This window comes from Ursus maritimus, unplaced genomic scaffold, assembly GCF_017311325.1.
Source record: "Ursus maritimus isolate PB19 unplaced genomic scaffold, ASM1731132v1 scaffold_8, whole genome shotgun sequence".
NCBI lineage: Eukaryota > Metazoa > Chordata > Mammalia > Carnivora > Ursidae > Ursus > Ursus maritimus.
The window spans coordinates 52769624-52777737 of record NW_024426996.1 but is presented as its reverse complement, the minus strand read 5'-3'; the positions used below and the strand labels follow the sequence as shown (position 1 = coordinate 52777737).

Below are 8114 nucleotides of genomic sequence, written 5' to 3'. Positions count from 1 at the left end.
GTAGTATCAGAAAATACTGCCAGAGAAGTTCATTTTAAAAGGAGCTTTAGGAAGAAATGAATATTTTAATCAAAGGAACCTGAAACAGCATGACAAAATAAAGTCAGTCACTTAGATTGATAGGTAGTAATGAGCAGGTATTGGGTAATGGGGCCGGTATCTTGCTGTTTAAATCAAACCTCACAATACAAGTGTTAGCTTTGGGGTATTACATAAGTCCTCAACCAAGGGCCAGAATTACATCATTCTTAGCTGTCTACTCATTAAGAGATTTTAAAAGATCAAAAAGGATAGGACATCAACATCCACACCTTAAGGAGAAAACATTATTCTTGCATATCAAATACATCAAGTCACCCACTAGCTTAAAAAGGAGATTTCATTTGCAAAAAAAATGTGGTTGGAATTGAGATTTTCATTTTGTACCTCTTTGTGAAATTGCAGATGGATTAACATTCATGGTCACTGAGTTCCGTTTCCATAGATATAGTTTCAGTTGTACCAACCAGGGACAGATTGTGTATTTTATTACTTTGTTTAAAATATCACTCAAACATTTTAAAAATATCCCAGCACTAGAGAACATCACATAAGAACATAATGACAATATTTCATCTACTTTAAACCACTTTAAGATCCCTGTGGCATTAAAAAAAAGTGTGTACCTAGATTGTGATGCTGAAAGTCTATTACCTGAGCTCAGCATGCTAGCCTGGCCTCCAGGGATCTCCTTAAAAAGCCAAATTTAAATGAATTTTTAATCCCATTAGCATCCAGGGAAGAGTTAACCAGGTAACCAGACATTTCATTTACAACAATTCTAAAGAGCCTTAGAAGAGATAGAGAGAATAATTTTTTTTTGTCTGAACTCCTGAAAAAAACAATACCATTTTATTTGCTTTTACAGAAGAGGATTATAGCTGGGAAGAAATTCAGCGGTCAGATAAATATGAAAATTATGTTATTTTTCCCTCTTGAATAGTAAATCTCTAGAGACCATGTTTTTATATTATTGTATTTTTCGCAACATGGAGTTTTGAATCTACTAAATACTTAATTTATTCTTGCAAATGTAATGGCGTATGGAAGTTGTCGATCTTTTATTTGGAATCTAGCACTGAGTGAATTGTGAGTAATGACAGTGATGAGCCCTTAACCCATACTGAATATGTATGTTATTTGGAGGTTGTTTTGAGGCATCTCCAATGGTACTAAAAAGTATATGTACATAGATTATAACCCTGAAAGCTCATTATATGAAGATAAGTTCATTTGATTCAGCTAGTAATTCAATCCAGTGTGCTTTGGTATGTTAGGGAACAAAACTGTCAAAACCCTCTACTCTTGCTCTTTCTGGTGATAGAGTCTGGAGAAGATGTACAGAAATAGCATCTTGCAAGGGGAAGGAAAAGAGAAAGAACAGGTCATCAGCCTTGGACCTCAGGTGGCTGTAGGAGAAAAAGTATTTGGTGTCTGCCACACCTTTGTATCTTTCAATGACATGTCTATGGCACCGATCTTTCTGGCAAGGAAGTCATCTGCTCGTGTAACTGGTAGAATGAAGGTGAAGACTGGTCAGGGTGAATCTTCTCCATATACTGCTATGTTGGCTATGCAGAATATGGACCAGAGTTCAAGGAGCTGGGCATCACTGCCCTCCACATCAAACTCCAGGCCACAGGAGGAAAGAGAACCAAGACCCCTGGGCCTGGGTCCCAGTCAGCCCTCAGAGCCCTTGCCTGCTCAGGGATGAAGATCAAAGAGAATTGAGGATGTCACCCTCATGCCCTCCAATAGCACCCACACGAAGTGGGGGTGGGGATCACTGTGGTCACCCTCTGTGAACAGGATTCCTCAAATTATTGTTTTTGTTTCCTATTAATAAATTGACTTTGTGTAGGCTTAAAAAAAAAAACAACAAACTTCTAATCTCTTAATCTTAGCAGGAGGACACAACCAATAAATAATAGATATAATAAATGATTGTGTATCATGTTAGAAAGCTATAAATGCCATGGAACAAAATAAAAAGCAGAACAAAGTAAGGCAATTTGAAGTTTTGAATGGCAGGGATTTGGGCTGTTGTCAAATTGCAATATTAAAACGAGTGGTCAAGGTAAGCCTCATCAAGGTGAAATTTGAGCAAAGATTTGAGGGGTTGAAAAAGTTTGCCAAACAGGTGGCTAAGAGAAAAGCATTCCAGGCAGAGGCAACAAGGCAAGAGTCCCAAGGTAAGAGTGTACCTCCTGTGTTTGGGAAGAAGCAAGTGGATAAATGTGGCTCTCTGGGGTAGTGGCAGCAAGGAAGAAGTGTAGAAATTCAGGTTAGAAAGGTAATGAGGCAGCAGGCTAGGTCATATAGAGCCTAACAGAGGCTTGAATGAGCTTTAGTTTTTACCGAGTAGAGTGAAGAGCCATTGCAGAATTCCAAGCAGAGAAATGTGGATTTCAAATGGATCATCCCTCTTCTATATAGAGGACACTGTAGGGAGAGGAGGACCAATGCAGGGTGACCAATGAGGAGAACATTGCAGTGCAGCGACAGCTGACGGTGGCTCAGATCGGGGTGAAAATTGGTGGACAGTGCCTTCAAAGTAGACAGAAAAGTTTGAAGTTAGAACAAAAGGACTTCTCAGTGGATTTAAGAAGGATATGTGCTAAAAAGGAGGGCCAATGATGACTCCAAAAGGTTTGGCCTGGACACTTTCAAGGATGGAATTTCCCACAGTTAAGTGAGGAAAACTATACGAAGGAGATTAGAGGAGGACAATCAGGAGTGTGGCTTTGGACATTAAATCTATCCAGGATGGACACAAATGAACCGTTGGATATATGAGTCTGGAGTTCATGTGAAAAAGGTCTAGGCTGGAGGTTATCAGCATGCAGAATGTACCTGTCACCTGCCTGGATGAAACCAAGAGCTAGTATGTGGACCAAGAACCAAGCTTGGGCTTACCATGAAGAGGTCAGGATGAAGAAGAGCATCATCCAAGGTGCCTGGGAAGTAGTGGATGGTGGATGTTCTTAGAAACTAAGTGAGGAAAGCGCATCAAGGAAGAATGATCACCTTGGTTAAAACCTATGATGGGTCAATTGAAATGCGCTTGGAAAACCGGGCATAACATTCAGTGTAATTTAGCTCATTGGTAAATTACAATGTTCATTCTGACAATGTTCACTGTTTTCTGTACATTGCTCTTTTCCTTTCCAAGTGGAAGTTAACTGCATCCAAGATTTCTGTCCCTGACCTCAGCAGTTTCTTTCTTTTTTCTTATCTTTTTTTAAATAATTGTGGTTCTCTCTGGTATATGGGAGAATAATAGCTTTCTCTTAAATCTCTTACTTAATTCCTTATATTTACATTATATTCACTTTCTGCATGTGCTTTTAAAGCCCATAATTTTTTAGATTTAATATTTTTCCACATTATAATATAAAGCTATGCTTGAAATTCACCTATTACTGCTTTCATTTCTTAGTCTATTTTGATTTTTTTGTTATTTTTCCAGATTACCTCATATTATGCTTTATTTCAACTGCTAAATTTTAAAGATTATCTAGCATTAATCAACTTTGATATTAATTAAGGATTATAGGCAGTGAATTATAAGTGTTACTGACAACAAAAATCTATTTCTCCCCAGTCGTCTTCCTGTTAGTTTGACAGCATTGCTATATTCTTCCTCAGGCATTCATTTAGTCTTCCTGAGAAAATAGTGTAATTTATAGCAGAATTTTATTTCTAACTCCTCCTCATCAAAACCTCTACTTTATATGCATTTCCTGCTCTTTTTATTTGTGTTGAATATTATTGTGTTATTTTTTGTTTCTTTTTTATTTCTGAGAATTACTGTGTTTTTATTTACCAACTCTGACTTTTATTGTGACTGACCTTTGAAATTTCATTTATTCAGATTCATGTCATCCTGCTGTTGTAGGTGCCTTTATGTATATTGGAATTGCATTCCAATTTAGTCAGTGTTCTCAAACCAATAAATGTCATGTCCCATTGTGAAAATAGAACTGATGTAAAAATGAGTCTACATTAGAGAATGCAAAAGGTGGTTATATGTGCACTGAGAGTCAGGAATATTTTTTTTTTAAAAAAAGAGTTAAAAGGGTCAATTTACCAGGCAATAAAGCTGGAAAAGCCAATGCAAAGCCCTTCTACATATACAAGTTCAAGGTACTATATATGTCAGTCACAGTCCTACAGAGCTCTCAAATCCTTCCCATTTGAATAGGTCCATATGTGTGCAACACATGCATGTACACTTGAACATCATGAAACAACAATGAAGTGCAGCAGCATAAATTCAGAGATAGTCCTGGCTCTCACCCTTTCATACTCACCTTGTTTATATGCACAAACATTTTGACATTTAATAGGCCATTTATTTCAACAAGTTGAATTATCAAAAGTGACTCAAGGTAGTCAAATTGGTTTGAAAAAGGTTTTGAATGTCATTGAACGCTTCGTTGAACAGATTGTCTTCAAATGGTTTTTATTTTCCAAATAAATAAAAATTCTGTTCTCTAAAAAGTTAATAAGAGGGAAAATATTTTTTAGAAATTATTAATCCAGAGGTCCTTCCAAGTATTTAAAAGATTTTAAGAAGTCTTTCTCCTTTTAAGGAAACTAAACAACAATATTAAATTTAACTGAATAATAACAAGAAATTCAAAACTATTCTAGATATAGTAGAAACTCAGAAGAGAGAGAATCCAGCTACTTTGTATATGGTGATTTTCTGTTATCATCACATTCTTGAAGACTTTTCTGGAGGCCCCAAATGATGCTAGATCCCACAAAATAACAACTAAGATGTGAAATTTTTTTCAAGTATTTTCATAAGATGTTCTAATTTCTTCAGGGTTTACAGAATTTGCTCCGAAGTAACAGAGTAACAAAGTTCAGTGCGCATTAAATTGAGTGCTGAGATGTACATTCTGTCTCTAGTTGGTTCAACTGGCTGATTTTTCCAACTGTTGTTTTGCTCCTCTATTATCCCATTTACCCATTTCCTGATAGCCACTCCCTGCTCTCCCTGTAGGGAAAGACCCCCTCCATACTGAATCTTATAATAAATAGCATTCTTTAGGTTGCAAATGAATGAGTACCCAAACTTACCATGCTGTCAGGTGCCATTAAGTGCTAACTAGCTTAGAAAGAGGGATATTCTGTGTCTCTTCACCTGGGTTACTACTGGGGAAGGTCATCAAAACGATGTGACTGCCTGTTGACCTATGAGCTGGACCCAGGTGAACAGAGGCTCTTCACATCCTCCCCTGTCCTTAGAATGTAGGTTCCACTTGGTTTTCCTCCTCTCAGAGGCTGTTCCTAGACCATAGTGCTGAGATCGTGATGCGTTATAGAAAACGCCTGCACAGTATACATGGCTGAACCCAGATAAGGCCTCTATATAAACTTTTAAGAATTGATGGGCAGGGGCGCCTGGGTGGCACAGCGGTTAAGCGTCTGCCTTCGGCTCAGGGCGTGATCCCGGCGTTACGGGATCGAGCCCCACATCAGGCTCCTCCACTATGAGCCTGCTTCTTCCTCTCCCACTCCCTCTGCTGTGTTCCCTCTCTCGCTGGCTGTCTCTATCTCTGTCAAATAAATAAATAAAATCTTTAAAAAAAAAAAAAAGAATTGATGGGCAGACACAGGACTAACTCTTGCACAAGTTTCGTATGTTCCTTTGTTTATTAAAATTGCCGCTTATCGACCTGGAGTGGCTCACCCCTTTCTTGGTCTCTCCCTGCCCTCCTGCTATGGGAGCTGGTTTCAGATTATATCTGAGAAGCTCTTGAGAGGGAGTGGAATCAACGTTCCAGTTCCAAAGAGTTACTGCATTGGAATTTGTCTCCAGTCAGGAAATCAATACAGGGTTACCTTTGTTTTTTTTGCACATTGTTACTTGTGACTAATTTCCCTCCAGAAGTTTGTCAGAAAGTGTGGCTTGGTCAGATACAGGATTTGGGTATTTCTGGATCCCCAGTTATAACACCATCCTAATACCAAAACAAAAATTTCATCTTGTTTTCTAAAAGTTGGAGCTAAAGCTGACTTCCAACTTTTGGATATTGATATATGCAGTTTTGACTAAATAAACACTTATCCAGGGATTGATTTCCCACCCAAATAGGTGAGAAATATTTTTGAGAATTCAGTTCTGAAATGAGAATATCATATTTCTGTGACACTCCCTCTGAAGAGATTGCAGAAATACATAAAGCACTAACAGGATCCTGGAACAACGTTGGAATGTGTTTGTAGAAAATAGCTTTGACATTGAAACTTGTTCTTTAAAGCCAGAAAATTCATATTTAGAACATCATGGATGGATACAAGGACAGGCAGATGGAAAACCCTAGCAAGTGTTTTATGGAAAGCAGGAAGCATGTTTGAGAAATGGGAATCATTTCCAAAAAATTAAAAACCAAATGTCCATCACTTCCGTTTCAGCTTCAGTCTCTGGGTAATTAACAAGTCTTTACATTTTCCCAAGGTTTCTTTAGTTTGTGGTGTCTCACCCTCTACTTACAGTCCCAAACAGAGTGGTGACTTGTTTAAATCAATGATATGAGTTGCATTCTTATGAAAATAAAAATCTTTGTTATAGATGGGTAACTCAGATAAGAAAAACTTCTTTCTTTAGGGGTAGAATTCATTAACTACATAATGAAAATGAAATTCAGTCAACAATAGAGACGAGAAATATTTCTGGATGTTAGAGAAACTCATTAAAAAAAAAAAAAACTTGCACTGGTTCTCACTCCCTACAATATGGCAAATATTATGGTTCACCACCTAAAAATAAAAATAAGCTTTAGTTGAAAACCAGCCTTATACACAGCCTTGAAATGGAATTAACTTCCTATGATTTTTTTCAGGGATGAGGTATTAGAATTTTTGTTTCCCTATGGTATGAATCAAATGGCTTCCATCTCAAAATCATTTTTTTTGATCAAGGAATTCTAGGGATGTTTTTCTGACTCTAAAAATATTTTATCTCACCAAAGGCCTTGGAATAAATCCTCCAGCCTCAGTACATACTGAAAATCTGAGTGTGATTTAAGCCCACTGTGAAATGATAGTTACTAGGTTTTAACTATATGAAAAGTTGGTTACTCAGTTATAAGGAGAAAGTTTTAAAGACTGATATGTCTTAAACTATAAAAACTCTCCTAAAAATATTACAAATAAATCTAAGATCCATAAAGTTTCCTTAAGGAACATTTTAGGCATAGATATCAAATGCTTCCCTGGATTAGGTCAGGTCATCTGAAAACTGCCTTGCTTTACCACATTAATAATAATATGGTTATATGCCCTTTGGTATAATGATGCTGGCCTAAATTAACGAGTTGTGTAAGGAAATGGCATATGAAAATTACTTTATTTGCTCTGGTTATATTGTTGAAGATACTTCTGACTTCATTAAACAGCGTTGTATGTTTGACATCTGCCAAAACTGGCTAATCCAATGATACTAAGGAAACACCTATAATCACACAGATGTACAAAGCACTTCTGTAAAAGTACAAATTACACCGTTGTTTTATTTAGCCTGCTGTAACAAGGGAGAAGTCACCCAGGGGATCATTAAGAGCATCTTAGTAAAGGGAAGAAAGGAGGGGCTTCTTGCAGCGTTTGGGCACAAGGTGAACGATTCTGAGCTCAGATCAGGAGAGTGGATTGGATACTATGAGGAAGCAGAGGCAATTCAGTGATTGGGTATCTCGATGGTTTCCTTGCCCCCCCCCCCGCCCCTCCCCGAAGCAGGAAATGACAATTGGAGGAACAAGGAGTGTCTTGTCATTGTAAGGAAGCAGAGATAACACAAGAATGAGAGGTAATTCATTTTACAGCTGTAGTACAACCTTGTTTGTGTTCGGTTAGAAAATTTCCTCGGGCTGTGTCTGCAAGGGTGCTTGGTTTTGGTTAAGACAATCACTGATTGCAAGTATGGCACATTCTTATTTGCACAGGAAAAATATTTTTTTTAGTTTTTCTCATTAGAGATATTTGTGTTTCTCCTTGACCACTGGTTTGTTCATCTTATGAGTACTGAAAATTGTATAAGGGACTATCACTGGATTCTCTCAGTA

At 37.5% G+C, this 8114-nt stretch overlaps 1 pseudogene; it reads left to right on the top strand.

The window, feature by feature from the left end:
- Nucleotides 1-1375: 1375 nt before the first annotated feature.
- On the top strand, nucleotides 1376-1882 carry LOC103672773 (annotated as a pseudogene).
- The last annotated feature ends 6232 nt before the right edge of the window (nucleotides 1883-8114 follow it).